Below are 19,614 nucleotides of genomic sequence, written 5' to 3' on the forward strand. Positions count from 1 at the left end.
ATGGGATCAAATAAAGAATATTCATCGTAGATTCACCAGCGTATATTCATTAATATACTGATTGTACGTCAAAGTAATATACCCGGGGGTATGATTTTGTTGTGATACCATTTGGTACATACACAGAATGTGCATCACAGTATAACCATATTAGGTACACAGTGGACGAAAAAGCTAAAAAATATCTCAATTTTCATTACTCCCAAACCTTTGTCGCTAAATTGTAAGAACTGGTGGTCAAGTGGTCAAAGAGATAAGCTACGGAATAGAAGGTCAGTAGTTCAAATCTGGGATGGGACTTTTATTTTTTATTTTCTAACAGAAATCCTATCCAAAGATGGATGTTATTTAAGGATACTGTGTATACACAAACCGGTATATTCAAGGGACATACAAATGGTACGTGCTGGGAAGGGGCAATAAGGATCAACATGAAGCATTCCATGGATATGCTGTTTGTATCTCCCTTATCCTTGGGAGTACGCTGCAGTCATATCCATGGTACATCGCTGTGTTAGTAGGGTAGACTGGCAAAGTAGCCGATTTTTAATAAGCTTTAAATGCTTGTTCCCAAATGTTTACATTTATTTGTAGCCCCATCTTCTACATTAAAAACAGTCTAAAAAAATTTAAGAAGTAGCAAATTTATTTGGTTATTCCTATCAATATCTTATGCTAAAGCTTTATTATGCTACAGGCATCCATATTTCACTCATTCCTTCGGAGGAGTAAAAATATCAGAGGGAGGTGCTCGAATGAGGAGGTCAAGGTGGTGGGTGTTAAAAAGAAATATTTAGGGTCTATTTTCCTTTCCGCACCTTTTCGTTTCGGGAAAACGAATTAAGGCATAGGCAATCAAACATTTTCTAGACACCATGTCTTCTTTTAGTAGACATCGTCTTGGAACAGAATACGAGACAAAATTTTCTAGATGTATCTAGACATATGTCTCTTTTTATCGGACAGTATTTTGTAGAGAATAGGGGAGAGTGGCGTGATCTGGGGTTTGAGTTGGTTGGCTCAATTGATTTCTTATTGGGTTGGAATTGGAATACAATATTTAAAAAATCTGGAAATGTATATGTTAAAAATACGCATCTTAAAACAAAGTTTCATGGTATTACGACGAACAGTTCAGGAATAAAAAATTAAATAAATTTTCCGTCTTGAAATTGGCGTCCTACCTTAAATTTCGATCAATTTCGGATTTCCCGATAACTTTAAAATTATTAATAAATCTGGAAGACGTGATGAAGATATTATACCTTGTCTTAAAGACCCTTTCGTTCGGGGAAAATTGTCCTGTTTTTAGTCTACTACCATATTTATTTAACCGCATTTAATTTATTTTCTGTTGGTGAGTTGCATTATTTGATTATTTTTATTTATTATTTTGAGTTTTAACTGTCCAAATTCTTGCACTTCTCGATTTCTTCGTAATAAATCCAGGGGCCAAGAGACACCGCCGATATGAACAACCGAAAACTGATATTGGATCAGTTTCCCCAAAATTATTTACTTTTAAATCTTAAATATTTAACCTAGATATAATTTGATCTGTTTAAGAAAACACTTCTAAAGGGTTGAATTATTCTCCTTTTTTAAGACTTCGTGGAACTAAATGCGTTAAAAAAGGGAATGAGAGATAAAAGAAAAAATTGCTCCATTTTCCCCACTCTCCCCTAATACATTTGCAACTTTCCTACTTTAAATAATTTTCTCTGTTACTTAGTGCGGTTACGCTACTTACACTTTACGTCACGCACGAAAGAAAAATGGTGAATTGAATTTGAAGTAACATAGCATCAAAATAAGCATAGAGTGGTTAGAGGTTGCCATCTTGGATGGCTATTTCCCCACATTTGGTGCAACCACAACTACAAAGCATTGGCATGTTTTGGTTTCATTCTTGTGAAGGCTGTTAAAATTCCATTCGTCTGCTCTAGGCTTCAAATTGGGGGTTGGGGGTTCTTAATGGCTTTCATTGCCTTACATTTTTTATGATTGATTGAAAAATCTTTAATTTCCAATTTCATTATTACTTAGTATGTAAAAAAATTCCCATCACGGGGCATTTTTTAAATTGATTCAAAGTAGATTATACTCTTATTATTTTTGGGTACTCGAAGACAGGGTAGGGTTTATTCGTGTATGCCTTTAATTACCTTAAGCTTAATCAAAGGACGGTATACCCAATATCAACCTTCAAGTTCCATAGCCGAACGGGTTAACTTTTCGAGTACACAGAACTAGCCTTGAACGTAATTGAGATTTCGAGAAGGTCACTCGAATAGTTAAAAGTAGGCCTACTCGAAATTAGGTACCAAAAGGCTTTATTCGTTCAACTTAGCAAACCCCATTTTTCTCAGAGTGATTTTGTTTGAAACCACATTTCTACCAGGCATTATAATAATACAAACAGATATAAAAGAGCTCAGTTTTAACTACAACAAATTTTGATTATAATTTGCTTAATAGGACTTATGGGAAACCTCACATATGACTAACTTTTGACGCAAGAATTTCAGCACGATACTTGAAGTATAATGCATGCTGCATCCTATTTCTTAAAAGAAGCATCTCTCATGTTCATCAACAAGCAGAAACAGTAGATAATATCTACTCCTAGCTTATATTCTTGATTTGTTCAGTTCATAATTACATTTTATTAATATTAATGCAGGCAGATATTCGTCGATATCGATATTCACATTTGAGGTGCCCAAAATTTTAAATGTGATTCATCTAACAGACACCATAAAATGAGCAAATAAATTTAATACTTCATTTTTTCACAGTAAATAATTATTTTTGATTTAAACAGGCAGATACATCTGCTCAGAAACAAAATTTACACACACTTAACTGCACTTTCAAGTGTGAAAATGGAAGTTCACACTAAAAAGTGTGGGTAACCACTTAAAAATGTGGGTAACCACTTAAAAATGGACTAGTCCACTTAGAGGCACACCTTAATGAAGGTGTTCCTCTCCACTTAGGGCCTAAATGTGGTTAAGTGTGGTCTAAAAATCACACTCATAAGTGGACAAAAAAGTTTGGCAATAGGATAAGAAATAACTTTGCAGTATTTGTATGTATAAGATTGGCTTTCTTCGAATATTGAACACGAGTCTCCCGCATTTAAGTAGGATTTTGTTCCACTGGACCACTTTAATTATGTATTAATTAATGCTAATTTAAATATAGTTTCACTTTTGAAAAATTTTTTAGATTGTAATTTTTTTCATTCGACCCAAGGGTTCCGGCAGTGCAGCATTGGGACATTTTTTGGAAAGTTCCCCAGCTGAAAAGGCAAAAAGGGAAGTCCTTTGGTGTTTTTGGGAAAAATGTTTCAAGAGAGGTAAAAAGAGGCAAAAGGAAAGGAAAGAAGGAGAATTATACGGGGGAGGAAAACAAAAGGAAGAAAGGGAATGTTACTTTTATACCCACTAGCGAATTAGTGCTAAGAGAGGCAGCCCTTAATCAAAACAATTTTCGGAAAACCTAGCAAGCGAGTCAGCCGTGAAAACTACCCTGTACAATCAGTCCTTCGCGTGATGACATCTAGTGGATGGAAAATTCAACTATTGAGGTATGAGATGGCGCGGCGAAGTAGGGTTGTACGAGACTGTGATAGGCGTTTTTCAACAACTACATGCGGTTGCTGAACCATTTTTTTGAACTTTCCCCAGCAAAAAGGGAAAAAAAAAGAGTTTTTGGTAATTTCCCCTAGACTTTTGGAAGTATTGTTACTTCATTATCTATTTATTTCAAAATGTTTTGGGGGCGGCACCCAAGAAAAATTACCCTCTGCACTGCAGGACCCCTTGATTCGACTGGTACGGTGCTCACTGATGCTATTTAAATTTATAAATGCTTATTTTTCACGCAATTCGTGAATATTGAATTGTATCACAATCTTTATCTATTCTCTTAATCTTTGTTAATTTTAAAATATTTTTTTTTTTTAATTTTGGAAATCTATTAAAAAATTCTGTTTCTTGCAAGGTTACTCCCCTCGTCATCCCTTGGGAGTATCCCCCCTATTTAAATGTCTGTTTTCGTCTGACATTGATCGTTAAGTAGGGGCTTAAATGCCCACCTATGAGTCACGTGATAGACGAAAAAAGCCCAAGTTCTTACTCGCAAATTTCTAAAAAGGAATTTCGAGGTGGACCCTTCACTATCAATAAGCACTTGAATTGGGGAGATACTCCACTTTTTTAAAGTGTTGTCGAAGCAAGGAAGAAGCAGGCACATTGTCTGCACACTTTCGAGGGTACACACCTGACGCTAAATAAATAGAGACTAAATATAGTTGATAGAAAAGTTCTATTAATCGTCAGTATTCTGTCATATACGCGTTTAATTCTAGAACTTTTGCTAATCTAGCGTTCTTAAATTTCATTTAGGATTCCGTAAAAGGGGTGGTTAACCTTCTGCCACATTACAGTAAAATAGTTAGTGGTGTTAAGGGATGGAGTTAACTAAGGGGGTGGGGTAGAGGGTTTGGTTTAAAAAAGAAAAATGCGAATAAATAACAACCACTTTCTCTTGCGATAGGCTCACACTATCCGCCAATACAGAGTAAAAAGGCGTATTTTTTAGCACAAGGTATACAAACTTTTAGACACGGCTGTATGTTGACAAACACATTCCAGAAGTATAATGTCGATTTAAGAGAAAATAGAATGAAGACCAAAATCAATCGAAACCAGTATCCCCCGTTAAAGCTTTTTTAGATTTTCATCATGTTTTCATTGCAGAACTTTAATTTCAATATTTTTCTTCAGTCAGTATTGATAAAGATAAGAGTCTGTGTACGCATGAATACATTAAATAAAGTGCTTTTCACCTTGTGACCTCAGTGTTTTTTAGTTTTTCCGTTCCTATTCGTATTCCTATCCTATCCTATCCTATCCTATCCTATCCTATCCTATCCTATCCTATCCTATCCTATCCTATCCTATCCTATCCTATCCTATCCTATCCTATCCTATCCTATCCTATCCTATCCTATCCTATCCTATCCTATCCTATCCTATCCTATCCTATCCTATCCTATCCTATCCTATCCTATCCTATCCTATCCTATCCTATCCTATCCTATCCTATCCTATCCTATCCTATCCTATCCTATCCTATCCTATCCTATCCTATCCTATCCTATCCTATCCTATCCTATCCTATCCTATCCTATCCTATCCTATCCTATCCTATCCTATCCTATCCTATCCTATCCTATCCTATCCTATCCTATCCTATCCTATCCTATCCTATCCTATCCTATCCTATCCTATCCTATCCTATCCTATCCTATCCTATCCTATCCTATCCTATCCTATCCTATCCTATCCTATCCTATCCTATCCTATCCTATCCTATCCTATCCTATCCTATCCTATCTTATCCTATCCTATCCTATCCTATCCTATCCTATTCCTATCCTATCCTATACCGAAAGTCAAGTATGCTATCCTATCCAGTATCAAGGAAAAATCTTTGAAATGCAGCAGGGCTGAGTCGCGGAAGGAGGATAAGGATATCTAGCTAGAAGAGAAAATGTGGCGTAGGGAACACGGAAATTCGCTTGTTTTTTTACTAACGATAGTTGTTAAGCGTAAATTACGTTTGTAAAAAATGAACTTCATATTTAACACTAAGGGAAATGTGTTCAAGAAATAATAAAAACTTAAATCGGCTTACTATGTTATAAATAACGAGACGGCAGTATGTGAATTTCACTCACCACGGTTGGAGCTACGGCAAAGTATATAAAGGGTGGCAAAAACTAAAAATAGTTCTACACTTCTATCTATAATTTTTAATGAAAACCTAGAATAAACGGATAATAAATATAAAAAACAGAAGACAACGAATTTTATTCACGGTCAAACACAATGTAATTGACTAAATTGCTACTAGGAAAAACGTTAGTGACGGGTAACTAATCAAAAGACAATAATACCATTCTTAAATTAAACTGTTTGATTACGCATCCGCAACTAAAAGTTCTCCGCTCCTTGCACTGGCCCCCAGTGTGTCAGCGCATAAAGTTGAAGATTGCTGTCCAAGTGTTCCGTTGCCTAGTTGGTCTCGCGTCACAATACCTCAGTGCACTAATCAGCATCCGCGACACCGGCTGTGAATCCCGCTCCTTTTTCCAGCTCCTACTCTTCTCCCCTTGCAGCCACATCCATGCTAGCAGAGAATATTTCCCAAATATTTCTAAAATATTATATTACTTCAATTTAGATGTTGGTTAAATACTTTTTTTTATTTTGTTCCAATAAATTTTTGCACCCAAATTTTTTGGTTCACAATATTTTTTTCAAGTTATTTTACTTATATTGGTAAAATAACAGTTTTACTACTTTAAATTTGTTGGCAAACGTTATTTGTGTTATATTTAGATGAAATCTAAATCTCTGTGTGGTAAATGTAACAGACTATAGCTATTTCATAGAAAATGATGAATTCCTTCTTCATGATCGGTTTTTGGGAAAATAAAAAAAAATAATATTGATTTATTCATCTTTGATAATAGTCATTTATTGGGAAAACAACAAAAAAATTTAACAGCCACCTTGTCGCAACAAAGTAATAATATAATATTATACCAATATGTGGGTAATCGATCGAAGAGTATTGTCGGAAAAAATATTTTAACAATAAAGACATGCTAGCTGGGATGAAAAGCTTTGGCGATCGAGCCTTCTCAGTCATCTCTCCTCGAATTTGGAATTCCTTACTCCCCAACCTTCGCTTACTAGCTCTTTTTCCTTACTCTCCTCTTTTCTCTCTCGCACAGTTTCGTTGTAAGCTAAAAACATTCTTGTTTCGAACGGCATATGAAAATTGAGTTTCCCCATGTATATTGTCGGAGCTGATAGCGCCTTTGATCATGATTTGGAAAAGGCGCTATTCAATATTAAATGCAATACATTATCATTATCATTATTATTCTTTTAAATAAGTAACAACAATTGATACTAAAATATAGCTTGTTACATTACCTTTCACACAAAATTATTCGATTTGATTTGATTTGATTTGATTGATTTATAACGCGCATTATCCAAATTAAGTTCTAATGACGCGGAAAGTACAGTCAGGCTAAAGAGTCACAGAAAAAGTATAAAACACATCAATCGAAAAGGTGTTTGAATAAAAGAGAACGAAACTTGGGGAGTGTGGTGGCATTACGAACAGCAAGAGGGAGTCGGTTCCAGATGGATGGAGCGACCTTTGCAAAAGATCGATCACCAAGATTAACATGGCGAGTGCGAGGAACGCGAAGTAGAGCAGATGAAGATGAGCGTAGGCTGCGTGAGTTTTCGAGAGGGATGATTAGACGAGTCAGGTAAGTAGGTGCGGAGCCATTTAAACAGCGATAGGTCAGGGTGGCAATACGAAAAGTGATTCTGTCGTTGACACAGAGCCAATTAAGGGAGCGCAGATGGGAACGAATGCTGTCTCTCTTCCTCACACGAAGAATGAGACGAGCAAAGCATTTATCACGCGCTGCAGCTTAGAGAGCAAAGTGCCAGGAAGACCAACGAAGAGAGAACAGGCATAATCAACGCGAGAGAGGACGAGAGACTGAACAAGGCACTTGGTAGTAAGAGGATCAAGAAAGCGCCGAACTTTGCCAATACGCCACAAGTGAAAGAAGGAGGACCGACAAACATTGCGAATGTGGGAGGACATCGAAAGATGAGAATCAAAAGTGACGCCAAGGTGTTTGACTTCAGCGGACGGTTGAAGAATGCTGGAGCCCATTTCCAACGGTAGAGGGGCAAGTTTGTGGTCTTGATGCGGGGAGACGGCGTAGAAGAAGAGACATTTAGAAAGATTGAGGATGACGTGTTGATCAAAAAGATCAAAATTGAGAATGCAATAGCGCTCTCAAAAGGCATAGAGGCCGGAGAGTTGATGAAGCAATCGCTTAAGGATCTTATGAAGAATGTATGCGAATACAACACGCATACAAAATGCTAGGCTCAGGTAGTGGCTGGCCCAGATAGCGAGGGGAAGGATAAAGTCGAAAAATGGGCCTACGATCTGGTGGGAGCCTATACACTCGTGAATGAAGCCGTAGAGACATACGTTGCCAACGAACGCAGCCGACGAGCAATCACACAAGGAAAAAGAAGATAAAGAGTCCGAAGAAAGAAACGCTCGACTATCCCAAACAAAGTCAATGCTTGGATATTCCAGCCGTTCGTGCCGGTAGCTCAAATGACAGGAGGAGGCAAAAGCAGTGGTCGACTTGGACAGCTGCTTCCGTTGCTTGGGGCGCAACCACTTGTGCCGCGAATGTAAAAGGTCACTACGACGCGAAGTCTGCAACAACGCCTCACATCACACGCTGATTCATGGTAATCTCGAGCAGCACCTGGACAAAGTCTGGGTAAAGACGACGACTGGGGAATACCGACGGCCCGTCGTGAAACTGTGTCTCTTACGACCCACCACGGACTCCTCTTTTGATGAGGAGAGGACTATGTTCCAAATGGAAGATCTGGCAACGGGAGAGCAGACGACGGGACGGGGGCTCAGACACGTTTTTCTCACTTGATCGATCCTGACGTTTTCCCTCCGCTGATTCAGTGTGGACTGTGTGGTAACGGGAAAAATATCGTGAGTTAGAAGTAAGAAGAACACATTTTGTGATCCCGTGAGCTCTCAGGTATAATTATTGTATTTACTGGCCCAACGTATCTTTAAGGTTCAGACGATATTGAACATAATTAATTTAATTGCGCTACGTTTAGCGCATTACACGCAAGTTAATATTAAGTTCATAATAGCGCCACGCGTTCTTAGATAGCGCTATATACAGCACGAACAATTACACATTTTTCGCGCAGCGAGCCGCCTTAAACAGCGGACGGTCGACGATAAGCGCTACGACAATAAGCGAACTGACTATTGATAAGCTCCGAAATAATGGACGGGCACGCGCTATACTCGTCCAGTCACCGCAATGGTTTTATTTTCCGGAACCATTTAGTTCAATTGACGAAGCGCTTGCGCGTTTCGAAAAAAAATGCGATGCAATGAATTGCGCTATATTCAGCGCATCGTACGCAAATTAATCGCACATACATCACTAGCACCATGCGTGCTTAGACAGCGCTATGTCTAGCGAGAAACATTTGACTTCATTATTCTTGGCGCTATGAGCCGCCAAAAACAGCGAATGGGCGACCTTAGCGCTTAAATAGCGACGGCGAAGGAAAGTGGTTCAAGCCTACCTTTCAACAACAACGTTTTTCGTGATCATCTGCGTGTGGCGGAAGGGTATATGAAGCCAAGGTTTGGTAACGACCAAATATTGCGATAAAAAAGTTTTCACGCAAAAAACAATGACACACAACAATCAATTCCGTTTCAAAATAGTTTCCCTTGGTATACAAGAAGTCAAGAACTAATTTAGTGGTTATAGATCTTATTGCAATTCAAAAGTACGCGACATAGCCAAAAGTCGTGCGCAGCTTACGCCAATGCGCACCACTGTGGCCTATAGCCGAACTAGAAATTGTTTTATGCTTGACTAATCCTATACTCTTGACTCCTTTTGAATTGCAATAAGATCAATAGCGCTGATTGATGATGAAGAGGATCATGGTTCACATCCCATTAAAGTATACCTTTATTAAGGATAAATATTGTTTTGACCTATGTTTTGTAGCCCTGACTCAGACAAGTCAAAATTTCGTGAAAATCATAATTCTTTATATAATACTTTTTACCAGTTTTAATCTTACATCTTTATTTATATAATTGTTTTCTGATTTATATATAAATATTTTGAAAATATTTGTATTATAAAAAGTGCCGGTTTTGGGTTCCCATAAAGAACCGTTAACCGAACGAACGAATCGAAACAACAAGGTAATTCTTCTGAAAATGCTTTGTCTGAATTTTTTAAATTTCTTTTTTGGCTTAAAAAAAACAATAAAGATCGCTTTACTAAAAAAGAAATAAGTTGTGTTATTCTTTATTAAATAAAACTTAAATTACAAATAACAAAGATTTTCCTTGTTTAGCCACATTATTTTTTCTACTTCGGTACTATTTTGAGTTAATTTAGATTTTTTTTAATTAAATCCGAATCTTCATAAGGAATCGCATTTAATTAAAAAAATTCTTAGTTAGTAAAAATTTGCATAATCCCCCAAATTACATGGTAATAACGCTTTCGTAAAAATAGATAAAATCTTAAGACGTTGCTTTGTCTGAAGTATTTTTTAAATGAAAGATTCTTAGATTTGAAGTAAACTTGATAATTGCTTTACGCTAAGGTTTAAGTTTTTTAAAGAAATGCTAAGTTAAAAAGAAAAAAAATTCCCAAAATGTGCAACCCTCAACATATGCTCTGCGACTTAAGATAAGGCTGTGTCTGAAATTTTTTATGTAACCTATACCATTGAAACAGAAATTTTTTTAGAAAATTATGAAAGGGAATATTAACGTTTGGAAAATTTTATGCTGTGAATTGAAAAGGGATAAAATAAATGTATAACAAATATAAGGAGGCAATGTAATAAAAAGAAGGAAAACTTAAGACATGGCTTTGTCTGTTACATGAAAAAGTTTCAGACACAGCCTTGTCTTAAGTCGGAGAGGATATGTTGGTTAATTTAAAACAATATTCAGGGTCAGTTAGGTCGAGGAGACCTCTCGTGGCCGGTTTTGTACAATCGCATATCGAAATTTTTATGGAATTTGACGTTGCGAAGAGAATTGACAAGTAGCAAAGAAACACAAAAGTTTATGTTTCCATCTGGAAAGTCCAATATGGGAAACATACATTTTATACATACTGAATGGTTTTAATATCTATTTTTCAAGTTATATCCATGATTGATTACATTTTGGTTTTGTCTAATGTTAACAGAAGGGTCTGGTTGGGGATTGCCATTCGGAGGGGGTTTGGGATTTTTAGGTGGACGGCCTCTACGTTTTGGGATTACACCTTTGTTAGATATATCTTTTTTCGGAGGTCTTCCCCTGCGTTTAGCTATTATTGGGGTGGTATCTGAAATCAAAACTTCATTTGGATTTTCTGTTACTAACTTAATCTTATTTACATGTACAACAAATTTGTCCTTGGGTAATGTACTGGCTACGTTGTTAATTAATTTTAGAATTTCATAATTAAGATCAGATAATTTTTTAGGGTGTCCACCAGTTTTGGCACTTTTTTGCGGCACTTGGATTTCGTCGTTTTCGGCACCCCATGCAAACCACACTTCCTGGATTATGAAAAAATATTGTCCATTTCGGCACCCAATTTGACCGTTTCGGCACCAATTTCGATCGTTTCGGCACCAACTTCAACCTTTTCGGCACCCCATTTCAATTTATCGATTTATTCATGTCAATTTGCTATCCGCGCTATTGCACCGTCAGGCCGCTAGGGGCGCTCTGACGGCTGACGGCTGTGGTACCCTCCCTCTTCCTGACGGCTGGAGCAACCCAACCCGTTCCTGATGGCTGGTCGACTACCCCTGACAGAGGCGCTGCGGCCTTATTGTTTTTTATTTGTTTCGTTTGACGTTTGTGTCAGTATACTTTCTTTCGTTCGTGTAGTGATAGTGATATGTTAATAGTGGTTTGTGATTTGGATTATTTTTGATTACCTGTTTTCTTCGACATACACACGTTAAATTGTGAGTACTATTCTATTTTTTTTATTTCATACGTTGTAATTTAGGAAAAAATAAAATTAATGCCCTGTATTTGTTTACATGACGGAAGCGTGAAATGTAGCTGTCAAAATAGACCCCATTATAGGAATTCATTGTATATGTACCATATACAAAAGGTAAAACCATTTATAAATAAAACAATCGTCACATTTGTATAATTGTTTATACTGTTAATTTTCAGGTGCCGCCAACCCAAGCAAAATTTTGATTTTGGTTTTAGATAATAGCTTTTTGGGGGGGTAAAGCCTTCTAGGATGTGCCGTTTTGCTTTCATATTTTTTTTTAATGTGGTGTGTGTAAGGTTGGCACGGTGTGTTGTGGCTGTTCATGCTATGCATATGTTGACTCGCCATTAGGGTATCCTAGTTGGTCAGGTACTAGCACACAACATACTGTCTCAACAAGTGGGTTGCGGGGCGCCAGCTGGAACCAACGACCTCTGGAATACCGCTGGTCGTGGCATATATTTTGTATTCTGAGCATACACCACTTTATTAAAAAATAGATTGCATGACGCACGAAGTCCTCAAACATTATTTTTTTGTTTTTTCAATTGTTTTGTTTTGTTGTTACTCCCGGGTTGCACCGGAAGTCTTTTTTGGTCTTTTTTTGGAGAGTGTTATCACTCAATTGTTTTTTTTTGTTACTCCCGGGTGGCACCGGGAGTCTTTTTTGGAGAGTGTTATGTGACTTATTCTGTGTCTATTTCCGTTACACGGGCATCATTCGCAGTTTTTGCGTATTTAATGGCATTAAAATGTGTATAAATATTGGCACATTTTTCCAAAAGTTCTTTGCTGGTGAGGTGCTGCTTGTTGTAATCATCCCAAAATTTGAACAGTTTTTCGTTCAATTCTCGATAAGTTTTTCTTTGTCTTCTTAAACTTTGTCCCTGCTCCAGCATTTTTGTGTACAAATCCACTTGAACAGATTATTGTCACCTCCAAGTGTGCTTGGCATCCACTAAGTAATGGAAGATATCTTTACATTTCTTTTTAGGTTTCAAATTTAAACAGTATTATCGTTTAGGCTTTTTCATGCTGGTCCTGGCTTACTAACTCTTCTTGCCGAAGCTAACTATGAATTACTGAATGGTAGTTCACCCGATATAACATGGCTTTTGTGTGTAAAAAGCTTGGAGAGAGAAGCAAGTTCAACCAAACCTCAACTTTGATCAAATCTTGGTTGAGTATGGTTGTCAGGCAGATTATAATTTCCACGACAAATCCAAGTTGGCGTGGGAAAGCCGGCTATCTTGTGTTTCTGTGTCGGAACTGTTTCATGGGATAGGTAAATACGCAGTAAATTAATTCATTGGGGACTCATCATTTTAAACAACATGGAATTTTAAAGTTTAATAGGTTAACCAGATGCAGCTGCAGCCAATATTCTTCATGTAGTGCGTGCTGGCGCTAAAAAAGGAACATTGGGATCGTTTGTAGCAACCTGGACTGATTTAGTGGCCTCAGGATCGTTACATTTTGCTTGGCCATTAGGATGGATTTTACAGGCTTGTTTGGCTTGGAATCATTCCATTCACTGGTTAAAATATCTGATGATATTCTCCACTTCAAGAATCATACATTCAATTGATTAAATTCCAGGACTACATTCAAAATTCGTTTGCCGAACTTTCTTCACTGTGGGTTTTGAATGAATACCATCGCTTGACAGACGTTTTTCAATCGAGATAGGGCGATTAGAAACTTGGCTTTTTCGTCACGCGCGTGTGGAACTTTGATCTCCCAATGTATTAGGTAATGGATGCCAAATTTTTAAAAAATGTTAAGGTCTTTCCCCCGAAAGAATAACTTATTTATACTCTTTCAGATTCTGCATCCGGCCTTCTTTACCCCCAAAGGAAGGATCTTTTCACTACCGCTTGCTTTTAGATCCCGACAGTTGATGAAGATAACCTTAATATGGAATGCGTTGTGGTAACTTGAGTTTGGTGAATTAAAAATTAATCTAAAGCAATTTATCTGTTTTGATGTGTAGCGAACTATTTGCCATAAAAAAATTGACAAACTGCTAACTGAAGAAACCGTTGTAATATTGCTCTTCAAGCCCTTCTCTCTACCAATTTCCTTCTCCTGGCTTGTCGGTAAGAAATTTGTGCTAATTTTATTATGACATAAAAATGTTTCCGCAATTGCGTTTTTATAGCAGTAGGTATTTTGAGGGGAATTCTTACCATTGGGAGCAACCAAAATAGCAAAATGGGTGTGGCTGCCATCAATTGGGGGTCACTAACCTAACGCCAACTTTACCAACAGATGCAGCTTTGCTAACAAGTATTTTTTTTTCTTTAAAGAAATATCTTTTTCTGTTATTTAATTTGTGTATTATACCATTTTGGAATGCTTAGTCTAACGAGCGTATTCAACAGTTGTGGGTACAGCAATATCAAAACCATTTGAATAGATTGAATAATAAAATTGGTAAAAAGACGCAAAAACCAGATCTTTTGAAGTTTTGGGGGGGAAACGAATCAAACGATGTTCAGGCGTTTGAAATAAAAATAATATCATTAACGACTTAACGTAGACAAAGTAAGTAACATGAAAAGAATGGAAACAAATTTTAAGAAATTTTGTTTTATTTTTAACAAGCAATCCACCACTCAAGTGCACCAAATCCATGGACCCCACTTTTTTTCCCATTCCGCTATGGGACCTAAAAATCTGAAATAATTCAGGCATATCCAGTTTTTTACTCCGGATTCACCTGTGTTTGCAGAATTTAAATATTCTCTGCCGTTTGGGAGATATTTAATGTTAAAGTTTGGGTTTTTTCAAATTTTAACAATTTTGGGGGGTCTTTGGTATCGCTTTATGGGTAAATGCTAACCTTAAAAAAAAACAAATTCTCCCAAAAGTTTGCTCGTCCATCCTTCAATACGAATCCAAAAGGAATTTACATTCTAGACTAGATTGGCCGAGTTATTCCCAATCTAGTAAAGTGTAATTTTTACAAGTTTCCCACCAAGCCTAGTCGCCATTTTTTATCACTCTCCCTCGCGTTCCTGGTGGATGACAGCCGAAGCATACGAGTTCTCTGCACCTCGGGCTTCATATTGCCGGCCACTAGACTATATGAAAGGGCCTACAGTATGTCCCCCGGTCTAAAGTGAAGGCCAGGAAAGCGTAGCTTGGGCTGTCATCCGCCAGGAACGCGAGGGAGAGTCCTAAAAATGTTGACTGAAAACTTAACTTTATTCAGACTAATGACGCTGAATGTGACAAAGAATTGGAACGAGACGATTCTAATCTTGAAAATGGCAGTTATGGGAAAGACATAAGGTAACAGTTGTTATACATTATTTCCAAAGTTAGCTTTAATTTCATATGTATTTAATTTTTAATGTGTTGGTATGTAGACTGTAATGTGGTGAATAATTTAGATGTCTGAAATTAATTTTCATGTAAATTAAGAAATGTAGCTTTACGATTTTATGCTTGTTGGCCAGTTTAAATTACTATCCTAGTGACTTTCTGAATTTCAACTAATGCGCATCTTCCCATCAAATACTGAGATGTGAAAAACCATTTTTAAGATTATTTAAACAAGCAATCCACCACTCAAGCGCACCAAATCCATGGACCCCCCTTTTTTTCTTATTCCGCTATGGGACTTAAAAATCTGAAATAATTCAGGCATATCAAGTTTTTTACTCCGGATTCACCTGTTTTTGCAGAATTTCAATATTTCCTGCCGTTCGGGAGATATTTAATGTTAAAGTCTGGGTTTTTCAAATTTTAACAATTTTGTGGGGTCTTTGGTATCGCTTTTTGGGTAAATGCTAACCTTTAGAAAAAAACAAATTCTTCTAAAAGTTTGCGGCGGATAGAGCAATTGAGTCAATTGCTCTATCCGCCGCCGTTTTATTTACGTTTTATTGAAAATTACGCACTACGATTCCGCAAAAAACCGGAAATTTGGAACGACAATTCACGCTCAACCACTGATCCAAAAAATTTGAAAATTTCACAGTGTTATATAACCATGACTTACAACACACAGTATTTTTTTAATCAAAATCGGTGAGGTACCGCGACAAAAAAAATTGAAATACCATGGAATGGCCCAGCTGCAAATATCGAGACGCTCATTCAAGGGGAGTTAAAACTCCCCGAGGAAGAGATGAAATTGTTTTAGAATGTGAATCCTGTCCAAATGAAAAATTGGAAATTTTATCAGAAACGGCGCTGGAATCCATGCGATCCTGCGGAAGAGAGTACGAACAGAAAATTCTGTTTTGTAAAACATGCCAAAAAAATGTGACCATAACAAAAAAAGTTCATGCAGCTCTCCAGCACGGCTACGACAGATTGAAGAAAAAGAAACCTACGGACGAGGAGATTGACAATTTGATGTGGAAAGGTCTCAGGCAACAGGATCCTTCGTTTACAGACATGGAACGTTATCTGTGGCTCCTTGATTTCGCATGCATTCAAATGCGAGTCAACTTGCACGACTGGCGGCACAGGAAAAGCTGCTTTAAGAATGGAAGAACAAAATGCAGATATTGCATCCCACCTTGCCCGTTTGACTCAACAACAGTGAAAGCCCATTTTCTAGAAAAGAAAAAATCACCGGAATCGTCCGCAGCTGAGAATGAGCCTGAAACATTTTCAAGCCTTGAAATCACTGTTAGGAAAAGGGCTCCTTTCATTTTCTTTGCTGATTGCAATACGTCCATAATGTCGGTACTAAATTGCAACAATTGTACCAAGTATGTGAAGGACCAGAAGCTATCCATGTATTATGGAGCATACACTTCTAAGCACAACAGTGATTGCGAAAAAGCTCTTGCAGAAACTCTATTGGCCATTGAGAAACACGAAGAAAAGACTCTCAAACAGCAAGAAATGGTCAGACAACAAGCTATGGAGCAACAAGTAAACCCGGCACGAATTCAAGACGAAAACGGTGAACATTCATCAAAAACCGAAAAAAACAACTCTCCCGAGATCGGAATATTCTGTAGGACTAGGGAAGTTACTTTCTGCTATTCGAGCTTCGACGAATGGGGATACTATTGGTGGACCATTAGCCGCATTTGTCCTACTAGGCAATGAGATCTTGGCTATGTCCCATCAAACAGCAATTCTTCCACTTACCCAAGCCATTGCGTACTTGGAAAAAGAAACTATTTACGCCAACATAACACGGTATGGAGAGGTCAAAGCTACAATTTATGATTATGTTTTCAGATCAAAAGAAAATCCTTTAATCGAAAAGATGAATTTGTGGCCTTTTACCCAAAAACAAGAATCATGCAAATTGAAGGCAAGACCAAACAACTGTGACGCTGAAACTGATTCCAGTAGCGAAGATGAATCGAATTCAGCACGAATCATTCATAAATATTCTCCCGACCATCCACAACACGGGACCGAAGGCCATAGAGAAAGAATGGATGTACGCTGGCCTAAATACTTAGCAAAAAGACTTCCAGATCTCAAGAGCCTTGAAGATAGCAGCGATCTTCTTCCGGATGAAAGACAAGAGCGAAGAGAAGAGTACGCAAAAGGAGTTTTGACGATGTTTATTCCGTTTCGAGAAAAAACGGATTTGGTTGCTGTTGGAGAAACGTGGTGGGACGCTTATCAACGCCAGAAAAAGACACTGTATGCCGACGAATCGTCCAAACTAACGATAGACAGCATTCAAAATTACTACGAAAGTTTCTGGCGTTCGTCGTCAGATAGCGAGTCATTAGAATTCGGTAAGCCTGACATTGAAGACATGGTTCGAGAAGAAAAGGAAACCCTTGATATGAACGAAGAGGATGTAAACGTAATTGACTTTAATGAAGCGGACGGCGAAAACGTGGAGGCAGCTCAAGTGTTAACGGACGATCCCTTCATTCAAGCGCTAGAATCTTTAAAAGAGAACCCGATGGATCTGCCTACTAGAATCTGGCCACCGACAACAACCCACTCTGACGCTATGTTAGCCGTGCAGCAATTGCCATCCAAAAGCAAACAGAAATTTGTCTTGCCCGGTCGAGCAAGTCTTGGTTTCTTGATGGAGGACAGCAACCCGACGCCAGAACAACCAGAAATTGTGTTCCAATTTTCCTGCGTCCTTTCTCTAGTTTTAACGGGACACAAAATGCAAGGCATCTCCACAGATGCCATTATACTGGGATCGCTAGCGCCAAAAGACAAATCAGGAAACACCGGGTGGTTATATGTAATACTATCTAGAGTAAGAACGATTCATGGTTATTTCTGATGGAAAAATTGAAGAGAACCACACCAAATACGTCATGAGAAGTGATGTGCAACGAGAAATGACACGCTTGCGGAAAATCCAATTGGAAACCATTAAACGTTTAGATGCAGCAAGAACATCGAAGGAGTTACAATAAAGAACTTATTCATTCCTTAACATCTTTAAAATTTAGTCTGAAAATTTCTCTGTACTTCCTTTTTGTATTCCTTTACAATAAAAAACGATAAATTAAAAATTATCTTCTAACTTTTTTTACGAACCTAAAAAACCCATTATTTATTTTTAAAATGTAGCAAAAAAAAACCAAAAGCGCCCTCTACCAGAGATAAGGAGATGGGACACATAGTAGGGAATGCCGCCATGACACTTTTCGGCGCGCCATCTAGCGGCTAATGCCCTTTCTTCATCATTAGCAGCCGAATTCCTAGTAATTCTGGCCCCGGTTGATTTGAAGTTTCAACTTTCAATGGAAACCCAGTGGAGAACTCGTAGGATAATATAGTGAAATTTGCCTGTATGGTACGTTGCCAATCCCCTCTAGTATAAAAAAATTATGACATGTCACCATAACAAATATTTGCGAGTGTTTGCTGGGCTAATTCATAGATGTTGATTTTATTGTAAGGTAACAAGAATCAAGATGTCTGTTTTGTTGATCAATAATGGGAACGGTCCAACTAAATTCTTCATTCACAGTCCATGACTTCATTACAAGTACTGTGAATAAGAAATTTATTTGGACCGTTCTCTTCCCAGGTAGCACACAGAGCTGTTACAGACTCATGTAACCGATCTGTTTCACATACTTGTGAAACAGGTCCGTATCAGGCTTGTTACATCTCTGTTTTACAGGAAATTTGTCTGGAATTGCTCTGTTTTACAGGATTTGGTAAAAGTTTGTTTCACAGATCTGGAACAGATCTGTTATATTTCTGTAATACATAAATCTGGTTTTTAACTGTACTACAGACCTGTTACAGATCTGTTTTTTACTTGAGAAAATTGTTTCTGATTTAGCTCTGTTTCCCATGTTTGTCACTTGTCTGTTTTTACTCTGTAGAAAGACATTATGTTTTTCTTCTGTATTACAGGTATGTCACATGCATGTTTTTACTCTGTATTACCGAGTACAATAATTTTCTGTTCTGTGTCTGTACTCCAGGTTTGGTACGGGTCTGTATTTCCCTTGTAAGACATAAGTCAGTAATCATCTGTTCTGAGTCTGTACCCCAGGTATGGTACAGGTCTGTATTTTCTATGTAAAACTTAGTTCAGTGATTATCTGTTCTGTGTTTGTGCCCCAGGTATGTACGGGTCTTCATTTCCCTTGTAACACCTATAAGTCAGTAATCATCGTATCTGTGTCTGTATCCCAAGTATGGTACATGTTTGGATCCCAATGGAAAACTGAATTAAACGTTTTCTTATATGTGTAATATCACTGCAATACCATGCAGTAAGAAGTTACACTCTAATAGTCAATGCAGCTAATGGCTATGATTTTAGTTCAGTAGGCCTACTCGAACAACAACAATAGTTGTTTATCCACCGGACGGAGAAGTATTATTATACCTAAATAGGTATAATAAAGACTTGTAATTAGTGTGGGGCCAATCTTGGTCTTGTTACTATCGGAAGAGACCAGTGGTAG

General features: G+C 37.6%; 1 long non-coding RNA gene across 2 annotated transcripts; it reads left to right on the forward strand.

The window, feature by feature from the left end:
• The first annotated feature begins 12,632 nt into the window (after positions 1 to 12,632).
• Positions 12,633 to 13,855, forward strand: LOC124320963. 2 transcript variants are annotated; one of them, XR_006914090.1, is made up of 5 exons: positions 12,633 to 12,687; positions 12,750 to 13,010; positions 13,074 to 13,477; positions 13,551 to 13,657; positions 13,719 to 13,855. It is a non-coding gene; the product is annotated as an uncharacterized LOC124320963 (long non-coding RNA). The 2 variants fall into 2 exon arrangements; XR_006914089.1 differs by having other exon boundaries at positions 12,647 to 13,010.
• The last annotated feature ends 5,759 nt before the right edge of the window (positions 13,856 to 19,614 follow it).

Source organism: Daphnia pulicaria, chromosome 1 (genome assembly GCF_021234035.1).
Source record: "Daphnia pulicaria isolate SC F1-1A chromosome 1, SC_F0-13Bv2, whole genome shotgun sequence".
Classification (NCBI taxonomy): Eukaryota; Metazoa; Arthropoda; class Branchiopoda; order Diplostraca; family Daphniidae; genus Daphnia; species Daphnia pulicaria.